Below are 27210 nucleotides of genomic sequence, written 5' to 3' on the forward strand. Positions count from 1 at the left end.
TTGGGTTTAGGAAAGATAGTATTCATTTATTGATCACGATGCATTATCTCCACTCTGGAAACTTCTAAGAAGCTTTCATCTCCTGTGTGATTCTAAATAATTCAGAATGTAATTTCAGTTGGGTTATTTTGTTTTTATTTTTTTCTTATTAAAATTGTATTTTTTAATCAAAAGAAAAGCTGACAGACCTATAGCAAAGGGTCAAATGTCCATCACAAATTACTCAAAAAGTGCCAGTGAAATCATCTTGAAAAGTCCCATAAGCAAGGGTATTCCAGTCTAATTTGTATCTTTTAGAACACCAACCTTTGCACTCACTGTATTTGTGTAGTTAGATCTATATTTAATAATGATTATAATCACAGTAGCAAATAACTTTGAGTTCTTGTTAAAAGGACACATTCACATTATAATTTCTTAAAAGTTATTTGTTCATTTTGCATTAAGATTGGAATGGTTCATCCCTGACAATTCTCAGCATGAAAACAGAGATTTCGTTAAGGTTTCTAAGTTGAAAAGTAAATTTAAATATGCAAGAAGTGATTACTAATTTGTACTGAAGATCTGCATTCACTCGAAAGGTGAATTATTTTGTAAGGAACTGACAAACTATCCGGCTTGGAGATTTACAGGCTTATCTAGGGAATATTTTAATATTAATGAATTTCCTGCAAGGTTAGATTTCTGTTTTCCCTATCTATAATTAGCAGGGCAGGGGGGAAAGGATGAGAACAAACAGATGCCACGGTGACAATGAAAAGTAAGAAAGAAAAAGACCAATGAAATAAACAGTGTCTCAGACAAGTTAATTAAGAGCGTTCTGTAATTCCTAAGGCCTTTGAATGGTCAGTTCAAGAGATAATATTATCATAAAGGGATTACTGTAGGATTCTACAGATCAGAGGTCAAGGATTACATCAGATTTTAGGGTGACAAGTTGCGCTACAAGAAACAAATTATGAAAAGTACATTTTCATCATTACAATCAGTGAAGGAACAGGGACAAATTCCAAAGTCATACATCAGCAGATGCAAATAAATCACTTTACAATAACTCCACAAATCCTTTATAACTTCTCAGATCATCAACTAAAGTGATATTTGGAGTGCAGTAAGAAAAAAAAAAAGTCAAAAAAAATAATCCAAGGAATTATCAGATTGTGACTCCTACCAGCAATCTGAAAGCCTCTACACGCTTCCATGGCTGCTGGGAGCATTGGACACCTTAGATCACCTTGAGAATAAGCTCTCAAGGCTCTGTGACTGGCCGTTGCATTTCTACGGTAAGAAAAAAAAAAAAAAAAAAAAAAAAAAAAAAAAAAAAAACCTACAAATATTCAACTGCTTCCCCAGGCATCCAAGTGAGCTGTAAACTCAGATACAAATGTATGGATATTCCAAAAAGAGAGTGTGACTCTCTGGAGAGGGATGATCTACGGTACAATTTAGCCTATCTCAGATAGGAGCCAAGAGACCGGCTAAAGCCAAGCTCTCTGATTTCTTTCTTAATAAAGACAAACCCCAAATGATCACATTTTGAATGTAATAACCTAGTTTTGTTGGGGAACTGCGTGAAGGCTCAAAATAAAAGGAAAAAGTGAAGACCCCTTGCTATTATCCACATTACCCCTGCACATACAGAAACTTGCAACTGCTTTGCAACAGTATTTTGAGAGGAATCAAAACTGTGCGATGGTTCAGTAGGAGTCTTGTTTGCCAGCTGTACACATCCACACAGCCCCAACTGCACTCAAATTTAATTGCTGCGTGTTGGGTTTCACAAGGTGGTACCTTAGTCATATGCTGTAAAGAAATTAGATAGAAACAGTTGAAAGCATTCTTGTTCTGTTCTTGATTGTGTCTGAAAGCTCCAGCACATCAGTGAAGGCATATTAACGCAGTTTCTATTCTGGAAATTCAATTTTCTGCCCTGCTTCCATGTTCTACAGGCAAAGCCTGTTTACAGGACATGTCAGAGCCAAGCAAATCTCTGCAGAGCCTAAACCACCCTTAACCTCCCAGCAGTGAAGCGCAGTGCCATGCCGAGGGCCCCAGTAACTCCCTGCTGACACCAAGGATGCAAGAGTGCTGCCTACAGCTTTGAGCTAGGCCCACAGAAGACCCCGCAGACAGAGCAGCATTTCCAGAACAATGCTTATGACACCATCCCCTTCCACTCCTCCTCTCTAAAACAATGCAACCTTCTCATTATTGCATGCATGGGAGATGCACATTGGTGGCACCAGCATCCCTCGGGATGGAGAAGCTGTGTACAATGCAAAGCCTTTCACGTACACAGTGGTGCAAGGAAAACTTCAGAGAAGTACCCATTTCATTTCATTTTATTTCATCATTATGGCAATGGACATCAATTTAGCCACACGCCATTCAAGTCCTGTTCCTGGGACTTACTGTCACTGGGCTTAATGCTTAGAGAATGGAAACAATGATGATCTCTGATTTTCTACCTGCAGTCTGCTTTTCCAGCAAGTATCAGAGGAAGTTTGATCCTACAAGACATAAATCTTGGCAGATAACATCCAGTTGTACTTTTAATGAAAACATTACTTATTGTCTTGAGTGACTCTACAAAACCATTGTTGCAATTTTTCTGGTTTCATAAGACAAGGAAGTAACTTATATTGCTTCCCCCCCACTATATAATGCTTGAGTAGGGTAATGCACAAGTCTTTCCTCAATATGATGTAGCACTCACATAAATAAGGTGAAATATTAGCTCTGAACACTGCACAGTGGGTTTAAATTTCCTCTCCAGAATTGATTTTGCATGGTTTTATTATGTTTAAATGAGCAAAGCCAAACTCAGAACCCTGCTTTAGGTTAAACAACATTTAATAATGTAAAATCTACGTGCAAAAATTTGTGCAAGAACTTTTCACAATTGCATTGATTTCAGAAGGTACTTCTGAAGGCAGAGAACTTAAAGTCAGGTGCACTGCAACACGTTTGCTGTCTCAGAAAATAATACATGTATCAAAATTCAGAATGGCTACACCTGATGAAAAGAGAAGAAATGGCGAGCAAAGAAATGGAGGTGTGAGCTATGAAACAAACAGATTTATCATGGCACAGATAAATAAGTAGTAGACAAAACTAGTGAATAATAACATTAATGCATGTTCAGTCAATGTAAGACCTTTTCCCAGGACAAGAAGAAACCGGTGGGACATGGCAGGAGTATGTCAATGCCCAGGGCCAGGAACCACCCTTGCAACTGTCTTTGGATTTTTCTTGTGGATATGGTTGATGGCTTCCTTACCCACAAATATTTGAAGTTTGTCTGGATTTTTGCAACTTCAGTTTCCCCCTGATTCTCTGTTCTTTGCCTTCAAACAACAGAGAAGATGGGAAAGAAAGCTGTGCAGTTCTTTTGGGGGGAGTGCAGGGTGCAGAGGAGGAAAATAAAAGGAAAAGAAAAATGCTGGGGTATGAAGTCTGGCAGGTGTAAGTACACAGTAGATTTCAGTGACTATTTTGCAACAGTACAACACAAAAGAAAGCAATCATAATGTGCAATGCTGCTGCATAATAAAATACAATAATCAGGAAGACTTGCTTTAATAGAAAGGCATGGTGATTTGCGATATACTGAACTAAGCAGAACATCCTCAGATGTAATCATCTTTTAAGACGTTATTTCTTCAGAAGAAACTATGCAATTATTTACAAAGAATCATAAGCACACAATAAAAGTCAGACTTTAAACTGCCCAAGCATATGCCATCTGTCAAAATAATTTTTCAAAACAAGTCAAAGTTTGTAAATTTATTTCACCACTGATAGCATATGCGAGAAGGCTGGGATCAGCGTGGTGAAGCCCTGTATACATAAACACATTCAAATCCAATTTCTCCATCAGTGCCTGACCCTCACAGACTAAATATAAATGAAGTAATCTTCCTTAAAGAGCTCTGCTTTCTAAAAGAAAATAATTTAAAGAACCCAAAGTAGCAGTTACAACAATTAAAATATCCTATCCTATTGTCTCACTATGAAAAATGCTGGTATCCCTGGTTGACACACATTCCAAAGGACCAATAACGCACGGGGCCTCCATCTTGAGAACAGTACTCACTGTACGTTAGGCTGTCATTTTGATATTAAGATGGACAAACTAATACTAATTCTCTTGGGATATTTACTATCCATGAAGCTGGCTGTAACACAGCCCAGCAGAGCCCTCTTCTGACAGGGCTGTGGGACAGGTAAGGAGATTATGTGCATGCTACCAAGGCAGAAAATTATAATAGCAAAAGGTATTTAGCAATGGGAATGCCAGTGTTCTTCTGTCTCTCATCCTAACTGTATCTGCAAGAAACTGTCTTTCATCTCCATGGAGTTTCATCACTACTAAAAGTTATTTTCATTTTTCCATGCCTCGGCTAATATACACTGAAATTCACACAGGTGATGACAATCCCCAAACAAGCAAACGTAACAGCCAAAAATGCATAAAGGAATGTTCCAGTAGGACCCACGGATGCTGAAACATCCTCCATTAAAGTCATAAATGGGCACAATAACCTGTAAGATATATTGCTCCACTCATTATTAAAAGCTGCAAAGTAAAGCAACTGGGAATTTCTTCCTCACCAGTAACACGGAGTGGCTCTGCTTTGCATTCAAACATGCAAGGTACCATGGCAAGGCTGATGATGCTACCTGTGGAGATGCTACTTGAATTTGGCCTTTAATGCCCACCATGAAAATACATAGTCAAAATGCAATTAAAATACAGAATTTCAGCCTGTTTGAAGTTCCCTCTCTAGGTCATAAATCAGTTTAGCTGCTGCATTGAGAAGTACTATTTTCATTGCTGGTATGTCAGAACAGGCTTTCAGCTAGCTTTAAAAGACCCAATGCCAGACTTTTTTTTTAAATTAAAAATGTATGAATTTAAAAGAGTACTGAAATAGGATCAAGCAGGAGGTGCGGTTATTTCTATGAACTGATTATGACACTAATTTCTCTTGTGAATTTCATTCCAAACTTTCTGTTAATTAATAGAAACAGGTCACTACATACAAAAATACAACTCAGGCATGGATGACAAATTAGAGAGAGCACTGAACAATGAACAATTAGGAGCAAAATCTCAGACCATTTCATGCCAATGGAAATTTTGTTCCTGAACTCAAAGCAACAGCACCCACGTGTAGCAACTGCAGGTTGCACTCTTAGGTGCACCTTGCTTAGCTTCAATGAAAAGAGGAAAGAAAGGGAACTGCCAAAAATATAAACATTCATTTGCTATTTTCCCATGTGAGCAGAGGAGAGCATTAAAAAAAAGCATCTGTCACAGGTCACTTGAAAGGCAGCTCTGTGCAATCATGCAATCAGAGAGCAGAAAGCCCACATTTTGTTCTTGACAAAGTGATATTTAAGTTCCTTAGAGTCCTCATTCATCTCTTAAATAAATTATTTTTTGTAACCAGATGAAAACACACCTAACTCCAGAATCAAGCCCTTTAATTCAGATTATAAGATTTTAATTCAGATTAAAATTCAGGTCACAAGAGAACACTGCAGAATCTGTATATATTTCTAATCAAAAGAAACTACAAAAATTCTTTTCCAAACATTTAACAGACCCATGTTCTCAAATGAGAAGCGTGCCGATGGCTTGTACAGTGCATCCATCAGCACCCAGCACCCTGTAGGTTTGGGTGCTGTACTCCAGGTACCGCTCAGTGGGTCTGGGAGCTTTGTCTCTGCAGCTGTGCGGGAGAGGAGGCATAAAGCTGCCGCTCACCTGCAGCACAGTGCCAGCCTACTTTATGGGCTGATGTTATGCTATTCTAGAAGCAGTATATATAATTTTTCTTTATATATTCACTCTGTGTTTCTCTGAAGGTTTCATTAGAAATTCCATTGCGTTTAAAATATATATATTTTTCCAAACTATTTGAATAAGTAATGAATAAAAGAAAATTCATCTATCTTTATTAATGAGGTCATAAATCAGGAGATTAAGTTAAGAAGAGCTTGTACTTATTGATGATGTTGCATTACAGGCATGGTGGAAACTACTAAGCAGTTTCCTCCTCCTGCCAATAATCTAAATAATTCAGAAAGTAATCTCAGGTTAACTTTTCATCTAGGCATCTCCCCTTTTAAATATATATATTTATATAATTTTATCATTGTAAAATTAGCAAATCTATGCAGGAGTTTTCTCATATTATCAGCTCATATTCCCAAATCATTGAAGGAAAATTTTATTATGATTTGGGAAAGTTTTGGTATGCTGTACCCCTTAAAATATATGTTAAACAGGGGCATCTCAGTTACATTGGGAACTATAACTTTCCTCTGTGACACCTTTATGATTCTCCTCCCCATAACTCTCCTTTGGTGAGGGTTAAGGAGACATTTCTTGTTCTTGATGAACAACTTTATAGTTGAACTTTTAACTTATAGTTCTTGAAGTTTTCCCTTAATGATTTTTTTTTTTTTTGTGCCCACTGCAGATGATGTGTAGAGAAGAACTTAACCCTGCCTCACTTCAGCTGCTCTCAATCTCCATAACAGCAATTTCCTCACCAACATAAACCCAGCACAGACATGTTCTTGAAATGCTAAACAGATAGTCAGGTAATGCAAAATTTTACATACAAAATTTGTTAGGACTTGGTTAGATTTGTTTAAACATATGGACAAGAACAAACTAGGTGGGGATTTTTTTGATATTAAAGTAGAAGCATTGCTCTGGAGACAGAAAACACAAAGATCCTTGCAATAATTAAACATCACTGTTCAGTATAATTATTTATTAATGAAGACAAAGTGTGCTATCGCCAGGACCTTGAAAATCTGTTTTATGATTATGACCTAGCTGATCTCTCCTTGTACCAGCTAAAGGTGATCTGTCTCCTTCAGCTCCGAGCAACATTTACCACCCTCCCCCAGAAAACACCAACAGGAACCCTGCAGCCCAGAGCGCTGGTTTCACCACGACTCCTTCCCCGTTTGCCACTAACATCAGAAAGGATGAGGGTAAAGGAGCTAGACCTGTAAATGCAGACTGAGCTGAGGAACAGCAGAAGCGATTCAGCAGCACTTCAGGAACATGGGGATGCACACAACTCTGCTGGAGCAGCCGGGTATGGAGTGAGCCACGGGCTGTGCCAGCAGAGCGGGTCTCGGCACTTCAGAAGAGAGTGGATTAAGGTTAATTCCCTACTGCTCAGGGTTTGGAGACTAATTAAAGTGCAGGGAGATCATCCAAAACCTCCAGCACACAACCTGCAGAAAACGTTGCCCGGCTTTGCTGAGGAAGAGAGAAACTTGCTCCTGGGGGATGGCAGTGCTTACCGCAAAGTGGGAAATGCTACAGGCGAACGGGCTCCATGAGCGCTTTGCATTTCCGACCTGTTTTCTTTGATGTTTGATGTATTTCAGTGCCAGAAATGATACGGATCTGTTCCTTATTTCTACACAACGCTAGTACAACACTAATGGATGCTTAATGGAATTATTTACAGAAATACATTATTTTTACATTTCAGGCTTTACTTACTAGTTAGACAGTATTATATCTGCTCATGTTTTCATTATTTAATGTTAATTGTAAGGGAATCCATATGTATACACTACCTAACAGTAAATTAAACACATTCATTTTCAAATCTCAAACGTTTTATAACACCCAAATACGTTAAAATATTTTCTGGCAGATTTTTTCAGTTCATATTTCTTGTTAATTAGAATCAGTTTGTTCTTTTTTTTTTTTTTTTCAAGAGAGATAATCATTATGAGCTGAGCAGAACTGATGCATACACTCCAGTTAAGTGTATTAGCAGAAATATATAATAATACTTTTAAGTATTTCTTTTGTGGGTAATTTTTAGCTTTAATTGCCAAATATTTCCCCATGATATAATGAACCAATATTCTCTTCTTGGGGCAAGGGAATGGAGATCCCTTTGATCTTTGTGACTGATGGTGTTCAGCACATGCCCAGCTCCAATGAACAGTGTTCAGCTCCCTGATTGAGGACACCAGAGGCACCCATGGCTCTTGCTGTCTGCTCCTGAAAGCCAACTGTCACACTGGACATTGTCTTTGGAAGACACACAGCTATGGCTGCTGTGAGTCTCTCCCTACATCTCAACTGCCTGAAGGGGTAGTTTCAACATGGCCATTTTACAACCCACTGATCTGCCCAGTTTCAACGTTTTGAAAAATGTGACTTAACATCTCTATCCACTTATAGTTGATTAAGATGTTCAAGATGAGCCAAAGGATAGCCTCAAAGACCGGGCTGAAATTAGAAGGAAACAAGTCCAGGAGTAAAGAATTCTCTGAATAACCCGCTAGACCTTGCCTTACGTTCCCTGTCCCATGATCATTGTGCAAGCACCAGAATGGGGAGAACCAGGAACGAAATCTTTTGCAACTGGAACTCCACACCACAGTCACCCATCAAGCGTCACTGCACACGGCAGTGCTCCCCGCACCCCTTATCATGTCTTCATTTGGGGAAAAAAACATTTTGGTTACACACCTGACCTTGGGCTATTTTATGTTCTTAGTGCAAAAGCAGTTAACATCCATGGTGCTTTACAATGCCTGCTGTCACTAAATCATGCTACTCAACAGTAATACTTCTTCCATCCCTTCAGACATAGCACTCTTCTCTCAGGTTCACGTAGCGCACTTGGAAAAAGAGACATCTTTCTTTGGGTTATATTATCTGGACCTGACAGCAACAGCAGTAAAGTGACATAGCTTCTCCCTGCTGATTTCCATGGGGACAAGATTGAGATTTCTAACTTGCCCATACTACTCAGAGAAATCATTTATTACATTTTGGTAAACACTATTCCTATTTCCTTCAGAGTATAAGCCTAACACATACCTTTCCTTCATAAAAGCTTGTTGCCTCTAATTTTATTTTATGCTTTTATGGAAACTCTAGGCTTCCTATTAAATGGAAGTTACTCTTCAGCGTTGTTTTGAAAAGTACTGCAACATCAGTTATTAGCAAACAGCTAAATGCACTACTGACATCTGTTTGATATCTCTGTCTCTGAGGAAAACATGAGTCTATAGACAAAAAGCCTGCTGCTCAGCTTTGCTGTCAACTTATCATCAAAGAGTTGTCACTTACCACATAATGACTATATAGTAGGTATTATCTATAAATTGTAAAATACAGCACTGCATCCCTGCCTGAAATGAGGAAATGCAGAAGTAACTAAGATTCAAAACACCTCTGTGGCACAAACTCTCTATTTACCTGCGCATGCATCAAATGGGTGCTGAATAGCCATTAATGAAATCACAGCCTTTTAATGAAACTGGCAGACCTTTTTCTGTAGTTTGGAACTATTGAAATGAGCCCTCTGAGTCTTCCCATCTATTGTATATTCTCTTATTTTTAGCACAGACAATTAGTTGTATGCTTATTTGTGACTAAGCACTTACGCTCGCTTCCAAACTTGCACTAGCACTGAAACCTGCATATTTTAAACTCTCCAGCATGGTAAAACATAGCCTCTGGGAATACACAACACAGACAGTAGGAAATCAAGCAAACGTAGCTGTGTAAGCAGTATCAATAATTTTCTCTGAGTCACTGGCTCATTTTATGCAGACGAGATCCAGAAAACACAGGTTCATTCCAGTACATTGGAGACATCCCAATAGCTTTAGGTGAACAGAAATAGGCAGCTGCATATGCCTTGGAATTCTCCAGCATCCTATATCGCATATGAATGAGCTTAAACAAAACAAAAAAAGTTTTTGCCTGATCCCCTGTGACAAACAGTAATTTTGAAATGCCTGCTGCGTTGCATTAAGCTAGCCTAAAAGTCCACTGAGAAAGACAGTTTTACTTTTTAAATGATGGCATCAAAGCTGGTTATAGTCACAACTATTAAAAGTTGATCTTTACAAATCTCAGCAACAAGCATGTCTTATTGGTTCCCATCTCAGAACCCTCATTTCATCCTGGATTTTATAATATCAGTTGAAAGGTTTAGGACCTAGCATAAAGAAAAGAAATGCAAGAGACCAAAGATGAATTATACATGGAAAAGTTAGAGATCAGCCTGAAATTTTTATGAAAGTTTCCAGTGTGACCTTCTCGGGAAATGGATTAGTAGCCCTAATAAATCTGAGATAATTCTTCTCCCTTTCTCTCAGGGATTCACCAGATTGACTTCCTTATATAAAATGTTGTGTATACTAAACACCAAAGGCTCAGTGGTTTGTGTTGTGGTTTTCTTGCAAACTCTCTTGAAACTGTTTAACATGACCCACATAGAACAATGCATCCCAGTATTATTTTACTTGAGAAATTAAAGTCATCCAATTATTTCACTTCTAGTCACTTAAACGTTAATTTTTTTTTTCCTACAGACATTCGTAAGAATCTATATTTTATTACAAATGCTACAGTAAATGATATCATCAGATCTACTGGCTTTAAAAAATATAGAAATAGCAATAGTAACGTGGATTTCATTGCTGTCTTAACTCCTGCTTCTTTATTGTTTGTGCATGATGTACATTTTCAGATATTTGCCAGCCATAAAAAGTGATTTACTGAACCAAGGGAAAGAAAAAAGGAAAAGACAATCGTTCAAGAACTTAAGCTTGTTTCATCTAGTTACTTTTCTAGGAGCTTTCACTTACAGCTTTCAGCTTGTTCATCTGCAATTTTTAAAAAGTGTATATTTAGTCCTAGTATATAAAGTGAAATTTTGCAAACAAATCTTTTATTTAAGTTTTTCTAAGTCAATTATATTAATTATTAGAAAAATCTGGAGCAAAGCAGTCATTCATAACAAACAAACAAACAAACCCTACTACTTCAGGACTTCAACAGGAGATTTTTTTAAATGTATTTTTTTTTGCAGTTGTTAACAGACATTTTTATAGAATTGGCTGAGAAAAATAAAGCCTCCATGCCCAAAGTGCACAAAGCAATGGCTGACCAGGCATTAATTTAACATTTGGGATTCATGCTGATATCTACAGATACAGTCCAAATTTGGTGGGGAAAGTGTGTGTGTATAAACTTTAAATCACTTTAACTGAAAAATTTGTTGAGAAGAGAAAGGAGCTGATTTTTTTTATTTTTTTATTTTTTAAAGTTTATTTAATACATCAGAGATTTAATATCTTCATTTCAGGCAAGCACCTGTGAGCTCAGAGTTTTTGCATATGATAGAATTGCATCAAAAATTATCAAATCAGATATATATAGCAGATTTGCTATTTATTTTGGTAAATTAATAAATGATGCATCTGTTACTCTAAAGGGGAAGAATAATTTAAGTACGTCCTACAAAATAAGTATAAAAGCACCATTTTAAAGTAAACTGAATGGTACTTGAACACTTTTGCATGGCAGAAAAAAAAATAATAATTTGAAAGGCTTGGTAAGTGAACTATGGGAGAAACTTAAACCCACGTGATTGACTTAGAAGCTGGCATACTAATCTCTTATTATTTAAAAGGAGAAACAACCCGGTACAGAAGATAATCTACTTGTCTTATATTCTACATCTCCTGCAATAATTTTCTTGCTGCTCATGCATAGATAGGGTCTTATCTAGTCCTTACTGAAGTCAATAGCAGGTTGCTTGTTTGTTTTTTAAATAGCAGCTGCATTGGGTATCTACAGGGAATGAAAAAGTGAAAGGATTACAATTTTGACCTGTTAAAATTGATCTATAAGAGGGATTTTTTTCTCCTCTTATGTCCAAGTGATAAATTGGTCTTTCAGTTAAGGCTGTGTGAAAAACTGATTTGTCGATTGTAGTCTGAACAAAAAATTGGAAAATTACCCACTTCATTTAAAATATGCCATGATTTTGGTGGTTTGTCCTTTCTTCGTTGACTTGAAAAAGATGTTTTCCTGGAATGTCTACTGATGGGAAGCAATGGAATGGGAAGACTGAAGGTGGCGGAGAGGACCTCCAGGGTCCTGGATGGCACCAGTGGCCTCGCAGCACTGCTGAAATCAGTGTGGTGTCACACCTCTTCTGCTTTCCATCTCCTGCTGAAATACTTCACTAAAGGAAAGCAGTAACTAACATCACCGTGGACACTGAATTGGGTGGGCATTCACACCTATTATGGCAGGAACTTGAAGCCAAAACCAAACAGGCCTAACCTTCGTGAGAAGTAGAAGGAGCCAAAAGCCAAGAACTGATGCCTGCATCTCAAAATATATATTAAAATAAATAACTTGTTGCCAACAGCAGTACTTCCCCACAATTCTATAACCCTGGAAGATCACAGAAGTTTCAGGAAGCAATGAAGCACTCAAAATTTAAGATGCTGAAAGACAGGATTTGAGAGAATATTTTCTGAGATCCAGAGCTACTGATCAACGTGTCTCTCAAAGGTCCTGTTGCTCAAAGAAAACAAATTACATAGTCAGATCAGGTAGTGTTTACATGCACTGGTAATGAGAATTCAACGGGCAAACATGTTAACATTTCATACAAATTCAAACTTCAGCTGAAGCCCTTGGATCCAGCTGCGGCCTTGCAGCTAGGCCAGGCAAGCTTAAAGCAGGCATTAACCTCCTCCACTGGAAATTCGGCCTACTGCTTCAGCTGAAGCTTGCAGTACCCTATTTCCTAGGGTCCTTTTTCTTTCTATTGTGGGTTAGAGGAACGGTTTTGCTCCCCGTCAGAGGTCAGAAAACCTGTAAGAATCAGGTCATGGTCTAGAAGGAGCCCCAGGATGCACAAGAACCCAGCAAATGGCTAGTGACGGGCCTGTGTGCTGTGAGTGCCACACTGTCAGGGGCACACATCTACCTAGGCACATTCCTTCTGAAAGACCAGTGTGTAAGTGCAATACAATGATAATAGCAAATCAAACAACCTCCTTTAAAGAGCTAGAACTTATTTAACAGCTGAACAGCTCAGAATACCCCTTTACTTTAGCTAAGAATATCACCCTGTGAGATTCGTATCTATGCAGTCTGCTAATAGGAAGTCACTTGAAGTATTCCCACCCAACCCTCTCAACCCTTTCCAACCCATGATGAGCTGTCACCAGTGAGACATGCCTGCAAATGGCTCCTGTGTCCAGGGGACCACGAAATCCTAGCACTCCCTCCCCCCTCCCCACCCTCCCCCCTTGGGCTTGTTAGCAAATACCCGTTGCTTGTAACAAGCCAAATAATGGTCTTGCTTTCTCTAAATGATGAATAATAAGAAATGTGAGGACAAACAAAGATTATGTGGTAACAGCTCTTATATCATACCAAAAATAATAAAAATAAAAATAAATAAAAATAAAAATAAAAATAAATAAAAATAAAAATAAAAATAAAAATAAAAATAAAAATAAAAATAAAAATAAAAAAGCACTGTCTGGTGTCCTGCCCAGCTCCACACACCAGCCAGCCCCAGCCTTGCCACCACCAGCTCTGCACCAGGGGCAGCAAAGGGCCGGCCACTTGCTCCACGCTGATAAACCCTCTGAAACCACTTCAGCCTTCTGTGCAGCTTTGAGTTCATTAAAAGTGGGATCTCAGTCACTGTATTTTCCTTTTTCTTCTGATGTATTTCATTTCAATAAATATGAATAATCTGAAATTAGTTCTCTCATCTTTAACAACAACAACTACTTAGAGGCGCGCTGAGAGGATTAATTCTGAAGTACTCTGAAAATGTCAAGTGCTTATTAATTATAAGTTAATTGGAGTAAGAATTACAGTTTGGTAAATAATAATAAATTAACATAGCTGATGGGCAAGAAGGAAGAAGCAGAGTGAACAGTATTGTTAGGGTTTACGTTTTTAACAAGCCTTTTGAAGAAAAATTCTGACTGATGATGTCCAGTAAATTGACTTCTACAGATAATTTTAATATATGCGGAGAATTTAAAGTTATTTCTTTTAAGTTGTCACCTCTGATTCACTGTTGGTTTCCTCTGATCTGTGGCATGGAGTAAAAGGCCTCCATGACTTTTAGAAGTACATGCTTTAGCATCCATTTATCTCAGCTGAGAGGCGTTTAAAGATGGCCAGATTGCTCATGGAGTATAAAGTAGATATGGGCACTGCCTATATCCTGTGATGGGAGCAATAATAGCTTTAGCATCTGTGAGGGTAGATGGGTGTATAATCCAATGTAGTGGTCAGAGGTAACTGGCATTGAAAGAGAGGAGTTGAAATTTTTCCTCTGCAACCAAATTCCTGTCTTGAACTTCGTCTACTTAAAGGCTTCAGTAAGGAGAGTCAGCTACTTGCTCAAAATAACATGCAATTAATGAGTTTGTACTGAGGCTCTTCCAGGAGTTTTATCACCGAAGAGGGGCTAAAATCCTGGGCCAAGGTAGCTACCTGTCTGCCAAAGAAACCCAGAGGTTCTCCATACTGGGGGAACCTCCAGCTCTTCCAGCCCCAGCTTAGCTCCTGAGGGTGCTGAGATATTTCCCTGACCTGAGCCTTAACATTACTTCAGGGAAATTCTATTGAGAGATTAAATAATTTCAATTCTACCTTGCCATTTTAGCTCGAGCTTTAAGCATGTAGACGTATTAGAGATCCATTCTTCCCTTAATATGCTAACATAATTGGCAATAATAAGACTCAAATCATGTACTTTCATGTCAACGCTGGAATAAGAAACCTTTATGATTTTACTACATTTTTTTTTCTCCCCAAAAATGATAGCACAAAGTGTTAGGTTTCACATCTATCACAAATTGGGATTTGACTGTTTTACAATTCCATGTAGATGTCAAGAAGGATTATACATTTATCATTTGCTGGTAATGCAGACTGAGTTTATTTTTCCTACTAAGTGAGCTCATGGGAAATTATTTCAGACAATGGGCTACCATCATTCTGGAGAAACTGACTTTTTAAGTCCCTTCTGGCTTTTAAAATCATACAAGACTTTTTATATAGCCTTTGTTACCAGAAGTTTTTATCTTAAGAGGCTTAATTACTGGTATGTTTAACAGAAATAATAATAAAAACTTTTAAATTTAAAGGTTTTTAGCATTAATATTCTAAAATCACATTTTAGACCACATGAACTTTTTAAGTAAATGTGCTGATTTAGCCCAATAACAAATTTAAATACAATATTAAGGAAAGATATACTGTTCCTATATGTTATAAACTGCTACTGTTTTGTAAAGATATTCTGAATGAGGCCTTAAGTGACTTAAAATTTCTTTTTTTTTTTTTTAATAGAATGTTACCAATAATACTTAATGATTTTATTTACCTTTTGTTTAATTTATGACTGCAAAAGAAAGAGCTTTTCATTCTAATTCTTTCAGTCGCTGAATTGATCCCTTTATTTCTAAAACATCACCAGCTGAATCCTCAGTGCTCTGCCAAGGGCCAAGCAGTCCTAACTCAAAAGGGATCGACAGGATCTGTCCACAGGATCAGAGCCATAGCCCTCACTCCCCAGGTCCTCCTGCCAGCCATGTGCTTTTCCCTAGAGATTTTCGTGGTTTCTGCCATGTATGCACCGTACTTCCACTGCTACAGCTCTAAAGGCCTATGGTCAAAGCTTTAAATTATAGTTTCCTCAGTGCTGAAGAAAACAAAGTAATCTCTCAACAGTTAACACTGATTTCCTTGATAAAGATCTGCTTTCTTTTCTAGGCATCCAGTTTAAAATCCGTGCCTGCTTGGTGTAATTCATGATCTTATCAGAGAAGTAACATAACACAAAAGCCTATTTCCTTTGTGCCATATATAAATTGTCTTGTGATTTTGCAAAATATAAATGCAATGGTTTACCAAAGCATGAGCGACATCGTAGATTAATGCGTCACTACTAATGCATGATGCCTTCACCCCAGTAGTGTGAAATCAAATGCAACTCAACAGAAATTACCAAAAGCTATTTAATGTGAAGGCTCTAGGTATTGTCTTCTAAAACAATGGATATATTAAAACTTAATAATGTTCTTTGAAAAGCATACTCTGTAACCTGAGAGAAAATGTACCGACTCTTCATAGCAGAGACAAGTAGTTCCAGGCTACTTTAAAAAAAATCTGAACATCAGAGCACCCTCAGAGTACACAAGCTTTTTAGGTTTTTGCCTTGTGGGATTACACTCCACCTGCAGCTTGCATTTCCCAGCTGGGTATACAACCAAGAGCAAACCTGAAACAAATACTAACACATGCACCACTGAACCAAAAGGAAATTTTTAGAAGCAGAAGAGCCAACAAAGCCAGTAAAATGAGAAGTCGTTCTAAAACAGAATCACTGAAGATTTTGTTTAAGATGCTGAAATCCATGCATGAAGACATTGTTCTGGAAGTTAAATCTTAATAAAGTAGCAAAGCTTTAGTTCTGGATACCAAGTCCTCCAAACTCAGACATGACTGACATTTTTGAAGTGTTCTGTGACACAGACTGAGCTTGGCTTTCACCCATTAGAGGTTAACCAGTATCTGATCACTACCTTCTGTAAGATAAATCACAAAAGGAGGAATTTTAAGGAAAAGATGTATTTTAAGTAGATAGGTCTCATCCTTTTGATTAAAAAACTTCTCAAAGAAAAAACGCGATGTTCCAAAAGAGACAACAGGAAATCCCCTGTGGCCCCTATTTGGCCACGTACTTACAGTACTGACTACATTCAGATGCAGCTGAGGTGTAACTGCTGATTTGGGATGCAGACAGTTTCACAGATTGGTCTTCCACTTGGAATTGTACTACTGAAGCTCTACAGGTTCAGAAAGCATGTGGAAAAATTAGACATCTAAATTCATTTTGGAAATTATTTGGGGAATATCGTACTTCCAGTTTAAAGTAGCACAAAATTTGGCCACGTGCTATAATACTTTGTAGTTTTCTAAGGCTACAGAATGTAAAAGCAAAGTTCAGCAAAGTTCTAAGCACAGGAAAGTTCACCAGCTTGTCTTTGTACTTAGACTCAAACTTAACACACATTTTTGTAAGGCAGTAAGAATCACTTTTTCCCCCGTTGTGTTAAAGAAAAATTACAAAAAACACAACTGTTCTTACAGTTTTGAGACATAAGAAACTGAAGGCGTAAGTCCTAGTCTAGATATATTTTTTCCTATTTTTAACCAGACTTCACTAGGCTTGGAAAACTCTCTCCATCTTCACAGGCATTCTACAAAAAAATTAGTATCACACCAGCTCCCAAATCTTAAAAGCAGCAACAAAAATCAATACTACTCAACCAAACCCTCTCAGTAAAACAACTCTGCAACACTCCTGAAACACCACAGAAATGTTATTAAACTCAACAAGAGCCTCACTCCACAAAACGAAGGCAATGGGGAGCAGCAGCATCCTGGGGTCAGCAGGCAGGGCTCGGCTGTTGGATGTCCAAGTTTCTAGGAATGAGGTTGTTCTGCCATTTAGAAAGGGGAAGAGTACGAGGATGCTTTGGTTCAGATTATACAGCAGAAATTGATGAAGGATAGGTAGGTGGAATAAGAAAGCCTAAAGGAAAATACATCATTCAGAGGAAGAAATTCATTTTGAAGAATACAGATTATGCTGAACTCTCAGACTCCATAAGAAGTAGAAAATATAGTCTGTTACAAAATCAGTCTGATGTCTTTGGAATGAGCAAAGAGAAAAAAAGACAAAAACAAAACAAAACAAACAAACAAACAAAACAAAAAAAAAACCCCACACATATGGACCCAGGAGATCCTGTCTCTCTCTGACATACTGTGAGAACACCAGGATCCCCTCAGCATTACTGCAATCACCGTTTCTTTTCAGTGTTCTCTCAAGCAAAATTACAGCATTGGTTTGTTCTTCCTGAGCTGACACCACTGAATTCTACAACTGGTGGGGTTACATTCATGCCTGTGAAAAAATGCTTCACTCATTAGTGCTTTTTGTTTTAAGTGACGAATCCTATTCATCCTTCCCATCTGCCTGAGGATTTATATGAGCACAGGAACAAGCGAGTACATCACACTGCCTGAGTGGTCAGAGGTTTGATAGCAGGGCTGCAGGAACTTCTCATGTGCCCTTTGAAGGGAGGGGTAAGAGCCATTGCAAGGTAGTCCCGTATAACTCTGGGCTTTAACAAACCTTAGAAAGCAGCAACATCTCAGCATCACAGTTGAAACTTCTGCAGGTTGTAGAATTATGTGGTGAAACAAGGATGTTCTTCCAAAATCTATTTGCCAGTTACACCATGGAAATAAACATCTGTAGGGTACAACTCCCTGTACAAACTGATCATGGGGCCAGAAAAGCACTTAAAACCAAACAAACCTTCCATTTAAAATTCCATATTTTTAATCCAGATACCCAAAACTATTCTTACAATAATATTCCATTATGCCACCTCAATAAATAAATAAATAAATTTCCAATACCTATTTGCTTCCAGAACCATAAAGCCTCAAATATTCTTTACATTTCTTTACACATTTATGTCCCAAAACAGTCTTATGGTTACCTGAACAGCACAATCAGTGCCTACTTTTGTCTTTTTAACTCCTTCTTGAATCAATTGCAACTTTTAACAAACCCTAACGACTTGTTCCATATATATTTATTTGTAGCATCGCAGCAGTTGCATGGAATTAGAAAATAATAACTAGTAGGGAAGATGATATAGCCTTTTAGATTAACAGGAAAAAAATGCTGGTTTTGTTGTTGTTGTTTTTTGTTTGTTTTATACTGGCAGAAAAAGTTTCTTGAGGTCATTGCATCACAATTGCCATTTCTAATGGCAAAGTATCTCCATCCCCAGAGCTTATCTGCTTGGGACATGGAGCTTGAGAAAGGGTTTTGTTTCCTTTTTTTTTTTTTCTTTTTTTTTTTTTTTTTTTTGAGAATTAAATGCACTTCACTGTTATATTTTTCAGTTAAAAATAGCTTCAATACTCCACTCCAGCACACCACATTGCTGCACGGAGCTAAAAGCTCTGCGTGGTTTTGTTTCTTCTGCCCCCTGCTCCTCCCTGCAGCACTGCCCTCTGCTTTCCCACCGCTCTCCTCCTCCACAACTGCAGTTCATCACAGTGGGAAGGAAGAGGAGGAGAGCAGAAAGCAAACAGCATGCGAACCCTCACCTGCTGTCCACCTCACCACACCTTTCAGTTAAGGAAAAAGAATTGAAAACAACAAAGCATTTGCATCAACTTTTCTTAAATAAAAAGTAAAATTTGGTGGTGAATAGGATATTAATGGAATTCATTTCTATGCATTCTTTTCACTTCTGTTCTGTGCCTCAACACATACCACATAATGAAATAATAGTTTTGTTACTGGTAAAGCAACATTTTACAGTCCCCATTTCAACATTCTCCAGTTGTTTTTGGAGTTCTGGGTTGTGCTGTTTCAAGCCTCTCTCTGTAACTGCAGCACCTGTTAAGCCTGAGTGGATTTACCAACTTCAGCCGAAGTACTCATCTGTTCAGGTTTGAGGATGTGCCTCAGTCTTCCTTTGAACTGGAGTCTCATTATATTTTAGGTTTGACAAACATGCTTTTTACTCTCTTTCGAAATCTACTAAAAAGATAGCTTCAGGACTTCTCAGTACTACCTGAACATTTTTATTGTGACTAAGTTACTGAAGAACTTTAAGGTGTTTGCTAAAAGTAATTTCTTGTGACTACCGAGTAGTTCCCTTGATGAGTATAACAACTTTCATGGTAAAGTATTTATCCAAACAGAGGAGATTTGCTTTGCTTCTCTCTGCATATTTGAGATTTGAATCTCTGCAGATTTGAGAGAGCACTGATTCTGCAGTTCCTCTGAACTGTGGATAGCTCTCAAACAGCATTTAAGATACCACACCATGGGATAGTCTAGAAGATGCTGGAAGAGCCCAGAAGGCTCAGCTGCACAGAATGCCTGGTTTCATTCAAATGGTAGTGAAGGCAGAACAATTTTCTTCCTCGGGTAAGAACAGGACTAAAATTATGGAATAGTACAAAGAAAATGAGTTCAAGCATTTTGTTTTATATTTAGGAATGGCAAGAAAAATAGTAAGCAAAAGATCCCATACAAAACTTGTTCCTACATGGTGTGACAGGCACATTTACAAATCATTAATAATCCCCTGTCAGAAAGAAACCTAGAGACATGATGAGATACTAGCATCAGGCACGCTACAAGATGCATACAAGTGATCCTAGGCACAAACACGCTGGTGACTGTCAGCATGCAGGTGAAAAGTTGTGAGTGAATGACAGTAAATATGAGCAAAATTAATTTTGATTAAATAAAATAAAATCCTGCATTGAGTTTTGCTGTTCAAATTTCCTTTAGTAGGATTCACCAATAAATTAGCCTAAGAGGGGAAAAAAAGAAAAAAAAAAAAAAGAGAGATTTTTTATCATTTGACCCTAGAACACACTTGATAGAAGGTAAAACCCAACTTACAGTTCACAAAATGCTGGAGGTGTGCCAGGTGACCTGCCAATTTCCAAATGCCTCTTTCTTGACACCAGGCCTTTGCCACATGGAGAATGATTTACACATTAAGTGGGCAAGTCCTCTAAATTTCCCCGATTCTCTTCCTTTCTAAAATCACTTCTATAAACAAGGTGAAATATGTCCAACAGTGTCTGGGGAGGACAAAATAGTGGGGTTTGGGATGTTTAGAAACAGTCAAGGAGAGTGATCTTCAAGTGAAGTGCTCACATCAGGATGAGCAGTTGAGTGAACATTTATGTATTCAGTGATCTGAAACCTGCATCAAGGCATGGGGAAAAAAAATAGATTGAGGTGCAATTCAGAGGCATGAGTTTAATACTCTGGTGATTTAAGCACTTATCCACACACACCTTTGCCCCAGCGTGCAATGATCTTCAGTCAGGGCACTGGCAGTGACCCCATCACTGCCAAACTTCCACTTGTTACTGGGAAACTAGGGAATTTAGCCATGGCTTCTGCATTTGGGGGACAGCTTCTCCATCCCACTTGAATAATTCAAATTGTTTCTGAAATAGCAGCTAAGAAAGTTGCGTGTGGAAGTCTGAGTAAATGGGATTTATCTATTCAACAGGAAAACCTGCTTTTCCAGCTATACAAATTTAGCAGAAGACATTGAGTTCATTTGGCTAATATGAATAAAAGAAAGCAATATCTGAAAAGAGACAGGAATTTCAGGGAGCTGGGGGTTTGGAATATGAAGGTCAAACTGAAAATAGGCAACTGCTCTACATACACAGTCCTTAAAGTCAATAAAAAAATCTGGATGGGGGGACAAATTACCTAAAATGCTACTAAAATAGCTATAAAAAATAAAATAAAATCAAATCAAACAAACTTACTTTAGCTATATTCAATTATGATGCAGAAAAATACAGCTCAAAGGATTATATAAACCAGAGATACCCTAAAACAATATCCAGTGGAGCAGGCAAAAAGCACATATCTACAGCTTGTTGGAACTCAAAATGAAAAGGTCTAAACTGAATAACCAATAAAACGTTCTTGGTTTATTTAACTCACAAGATGAGGTTGTTAATGCCAGACTGCTGCACAATTTATTTTGCGCTCATGACATCAGCTTTGGAAATATGAGTTGAGGTCAAAAACCACGACACATTCTGGATGATATTTAAAACAGCATTTGGTATTGACTGAAGTACATTATACAACAAGGAACGCAGAAAAAAAGAAATATAGTTTAATATATCTTCTCTCTGGTACTTATCTGGACTATTTTTTATACGTATTCAAAATTTATCACCCTGTGGTTTTGTTTGCAATAGGAAGCAAATGGTAGCAGAATTTGGATTATATTTTTAATACAAGAATTTAGTAATCGAATCTGGTTTGTACTTTCTTCATAATCTCTACACAGAACTGGAGGGCAAAATGTTAGCTGGTTGTTAATGATTATTTTAACATTGAACTCTGTACATATAATAATTTACAGTACCTTAGTGCCCTACAGAACCCTTAGTTGTTCTTATCTTTGTGAGGTGGATAGAAGTAGGGATACAGATACTGGGTCCTCTCAGAAAATCCATATTTGATTGATAGGTGAGAACTGAAGTTCAATAACAACTTAATTTAATACCCCAAATCAAAAGTATTCACCTATGAGACATAGGATATAGGTACAGCAACAGATCCCTGTGCTATATTGCTTCGCCAAGCAAAATGCAAATGCCTCAGTTGGTCACGGTCACCCAGCAGTAAGAAACACATGATCATGAAACACAAGATCATGAATAAATCATGCATATTTAAAGCTACACATTTCAGTAGTTACAACCAAATTCCCTCCCCTGAGGGAAATGAAAGCGTGCTGCAAATCAACAAATTCACATACATGTCTTCCTTCCTAACAGTGTAAGTCACTACATACATACAAGTAACAGCAAACAGTGTCTCATGCTATGATTCATGATTACTGCAGTGCAAGAGTCACTAAAGGTTTTCCTTGGTTTTGTCACCAATATGACATAGATGGAGACAGCAGGAGACAATGATGAACAAATGATGGGCTTTGAACTTTTGAAAATACTTCCTTTTCCCTCTTGTGAATTACGATTTCCTATTCGCACTGTCATAATACCTTCAAGTCCTGGCCTATTATGCTATACTTGCATGATAACAAGATACTTTTATATTTAATTTGTCAGCAAAACGAATGTTCCCTCAGTTATTTCATATGCATATAGTCATTAACAGCAAGTCACCTTTACAGGATCAGAACCAAGCCAAAGAACAGGACTAAATAATTCCAACCAGAGGCTACTGTTAAGTTGCTAAGAGTATGGAAAAGCAAAGAAATAAAAGATGGCATACAAATATTTAGAACATTTTAAGAATACTTAGAAATTAAAAAATAGATTGGGAATCCTTCATACATAATCATGTCTCCCATGAAAGTCAATGGAAATTCCTGAAAGGTGACCCAGAACCATGCTCTGAGCAGCTACCTGGAACAGAGCGATTGTTGAAATCTATCATAGTAATGGTACCATTGCCTTGCAATATTTTAAACCTGTTCTTGTTACCAGACAGACCTTCTCTGCTAGCTGCTTTGTGCGTTTATTAATACATGGACTTCACCAATGCACTAATGTCTGGCTTGATAAAGCATCACAACACTAAAATGATATCCTAAAAATCCCTTTTAAAGGCTGATATTCCAAAACAAACAAGGCTGAGTTACTCTTCATTTGGCTGTAAATGTAAAACACTTGCAATTCTATATGAAAAGCTACATAAATATTTTCATTATAAATGGCAAAACTGGGGGCTCCTTCCAAATGACCTGACAACTTGCATTCTGCTTTCAGAGACACTGGCTTACTTAAACCACACTGATAAAGGATCGCTTTCTTGCTTGGGCCCTGGTACAAGTTCTTCACTTTATGCATGTACGTACTTGACAGGTTTCATACCAACCCTCATACCTGGGGGCCCAAACCCGTGCCTTCTCATTACACCAATGCACTTCAGCAGTCACCACTGCCTAGAAAACACATCAGAAATACCTCAAACCAGAATAATTTGACCATTCTAGAAAAAAAAAAAAAAAAAAAAAAAAAAAAAAAAAAAGCCTCTGGCATTTCCCAACTATTTAACAACATTGCCAAGTCCCAAACGCTTGATTTAAGTATAAAGATATCTTCCAGTTTAATACATCTTGTTTACACTTTAAGAGAATGAAAAGCCACCCTTATACAGTGTATTTTCCTCCTTTAACATAATTAATTTTATATTTGCAGTAGAAATAGAAAAACATTCATGCATCACTTGATCAACAATGGGAAGTGAGAGTATCAACACCCACTTGAAACATTTTTGCTAGGCTTAAGAGTCCCCCCCGACTCTGTCATAATCCATTTATTCAGATTTCTTTAATTCAGTGCTTCAGTAAACACTGTGAAATCTAGATTTTCTATTAACCATAGAAATCTGCCCAGAGCTATGGCTCACATGTCTCGTCTTCTACATTTTAGCAGCTAGCAAATGTGAGAAAGTCAAGCCAAATTCAGTGTCTCCCCCAGAACAACATCCTAGGAGCCTTTTCAGTGGAGGTTTCAAAGGGTCACCAATGAAGCAATCTCCTTCTTAAAGTACAGACAATTAGTTACTCTACAGAGGGGTCTGTAACACCTCAGGAGAAGACTTCCAAAGCTTTCTCTACGTAGCCTGCTCGGGTGAGATGAAAGACTACAAGTATTCACAAGGATTTCTGTCCATTGCAGCAGGAAAACAAATGCAGATAAATTAAAATAGGCATGCCTGCACAAGTAAGCCGACGCCCTCTTTTCGTTTTCTCATGCATTTCTTTATCTTGCCAGTGGAGGGAAAGCCTCAAAATGTTTCAGCAATAGGACACTTGGGAAAGTTTTACACGTTGCTAATTGTTACCATGACATTGACTTTTAAATCACTCAGTACATCCAATTAATTTGCTGTCTTAGAAGTGAAACTTGAAAAAAGCGCAAGTGGAAGGAGAATAATTCACAGTTTTATTATTATTTTCTATAAGCATATAAATAGTCAGATAATCTAACGAAGGCAGGGAGTTCCACCGTAGGAACATCAAAGGAGAGTAAATCCCCATACAGAGAGATTACAACAGCTTTGATGTTCCTGAAAGAATCTGTATTTTTCCTACAAGTTTAAAAGAATGTTTTAGTGAAAAGGAAACCTTTGACAAATAGCAATCTTCAATTGTTTTTTGATAGTATCTGTATTTGTTATGTAAATTATATATTAATAATGTAGCAGTTAAAACATGACTATTATTGCTCATGACAGATAAGCAAAAATGATATTTATAACAGAAACTCACACAGAGACTGAACTTATAAATATTCCATTTAATTGGTACAAGTTATGTTTTGTGACCACTCACCTCTGATTTTCAAATCAGTTCCAGTTGGGTACAGCCTAACAATTATGGTAAAGAAAAAAAAAAATGCTAATGGAAATGCCCAACAATAAAGTAGAGCCTTACAAACCTGACAGCATACAAACTTGCATTATTTGCTTATATTTTCTACCAATCTGTCACTCAGTATATTTTACTTTTTAGAGAGAAAAACTTGTAGAAGTTTCTACCCTATCAAACTGCCTGTTTTGATGGATTTTTATTTTTATTTTTTTTTTCATTTATCACATCAGAAATCCCTGTGGACTTCCAGAACTGCACTGAAGACAAGAGGTATTACCAGACACTATTAACCACAGCAGGGTGGGGATGTTTGCATTAAAATACTGCCTTTTTCCCCCTTTTTTTTTTTTTCAGGTCAGTGCTCCTAAGAGTTGATCCATGAAACAGTTTCAAATAGATACTTTACAGGCTGTGCTAAAAGGAAAAGCAGGTTGCAACATTAGGCAAGGTGAGCCTTTACTGCTGAACAACTGAAACACAAAAGTTTTCATGACAGCCACCTCTTGCTGCACTGCAAGCACAGCCATTTTATAACTACCATCAGACTGTTACATGGAAAGAAAAGCTAGGTACGTAGCTCAGAAATTAAAAGAAATTTTGAAAGTACAAAAATAGTGCTGAGGGTGCTGCAGCATTAAATGTATCATATTTAATTATTTTAAATAAATACTTCAGAAGTACTCATAGCAGACGTGACAACATTGTAATGTGAGGGGGAGGAGGAGCTGACAAGATCAACACATTTTTTCAAGCCGCTCTAAGCCAGAGATATTATTGTTATTATTATGGAATATCCTCAAACTCAATAACTGTATTTTAAACCAATGAATTTCCTATAATGTGTCATTAATAAAGCATTACTTTAACAAAACATGATCCAACTTTTTTTTTTTTTCTTTTATTCTTCTATTACAAGCTTGAATAACAACTCCAGTAATTCTTGAATATCCAGAGCTAGTCAATGAAATGCCATGGATTTTCTTATAAAGAAAATGGCTTTGTTGGGCTGAGCCATGTGTGCACACAGGTGACAACCAAAGCTCTGCATGCACTGGAGGAGTGATGCCAATAAACCTTTCTGGTTCACACCATGGAACAACAGCAGTAATTCAGCTACACTTTCATGTTAGATCTCCAAATAACTCAAATATTTTTCTTTCGGTACTGAAGTGTTTTCTGCTGCTGGCCTAACAGTTCACACATTCACCCTGGGATACCTGGGCTCAAAGGTATCCTTCTGAAGGGTCTCGTATCTACATCATCTTTTCTCAGTGAGAAGTTGCCCTCATCTTCCAGCATGGGGATGCTCAGAAAACCCTGCTCTCAGCATTTGAAACCACAACATGAGGCAGAAACGAATTAAAATGCAGTGAATCTGAGAAAAGGAGCACCAGAGGAAAAATATCCTCATCTTTAACAGCCATATTTAAATTAGGAGCCATTATATCTTATTATCCTAAATCTTCAGGACAAAGTTATTAAGAGAATCTATCTAATGACCCACTGCTGGGTTGCTGGAAACTTACTGACTTCCCACAGCGTGTTATAAATGACCCACCGAGACAACCCACGGCCTCCAAACTTGGGCATCAGATTTTGATCTCTCGCTCTGTCTCTGAGCTGAGCTGAGCACATTTCCAAACAAGAAATATCACTGGTGGTGCAAAACTCAATATGGGTAAACTTACAGCTCTTGCAAAATGATATCCAAGCGTGCCTCAGGCTCCTAACTATTCTTACAGTCCTCAAGATCCTCAAGCAGGAGGGAGCAAGCTGCAGCTGTGTCTTGTGTACACCTGTGTAGGGCAGCCCAGGTGCTGCGTCCCTTTTGACGGCAGCACTTGTGCCAGCCAGCCAGCACAAAACTCAGCCAGGCTCCTCTTCCCAACCCTTTCTTGTTGCTCTGAGAGTAGAACCCAGATCTAGGTCCCTTTGCAAAACAAATTATTTGTTGAGATGTGTCAGCACCCCAACTGTTCTACCTCAACAAAGGGCCACCAGAAGAGTGAGCACAGTGAGAGCCCATGACTGTGGTCACTGCGCTGCTGCTGAGACAGGCTGTGGAGCTCACAACTAGCCCAGGAAGCTTCAGCCTTTGTTTCAGGTTATTCTCTCTTTAAAATGCCATTTTTACCTTTTTTATTCTTATTTGAATGCCTGAACTGCAGTTATTTAATGCTCATTTTCTTCTTCTTCTTTTATTTTTTTTTTTAATATAAAATATATACACACCTGCCTTTTATTCACCCTATTAAGGAGTTAACTTTCTACTGATTTGCCTAAAAACTAAAATTGGTTATACATCTGATAATGCTGTGAACACTGCAGTGACAACCGCAGCCTCTTTCATTGACTTGCCCT

The 27210-nt window shown here is 37.8% G+C and overlaps 1 protein-coding gene across 1 annotated transcript in view; it reads right to left on the reverse strand.

Annotated features, from left to right (window-relative positions):
* The window catches only part of LOC311441323 (uncharacterized protein), a gene marked incomplete at its 3' end in the record, with an annotated part of 86848 nt that extends 60208 nt beyond the window's left edge, over positions 1 to 26640 (reverse strand). Inside the window, exon 1 of the mRNA XM_084529278.1 lies at positions 26538 to 26640. The remainder of the gene's footprint in view (positions 1 to 26537) is intronic.
* Between the last annotated feature and the right edge of the window lie 570 nt (positions 26641 to 27210).

The sequence above is a fragment of the Aythya ferina genome (assembly GCF_964211825.1).
Source record: "Aythya ferina genome assembly, chromosome: 9".
Classification (NCBI taxonomy): Eukaryota; Metazoa; Chordata; class Aves; order Anseriformes; family Anatidae; genus Aythya; species Aythya ferina.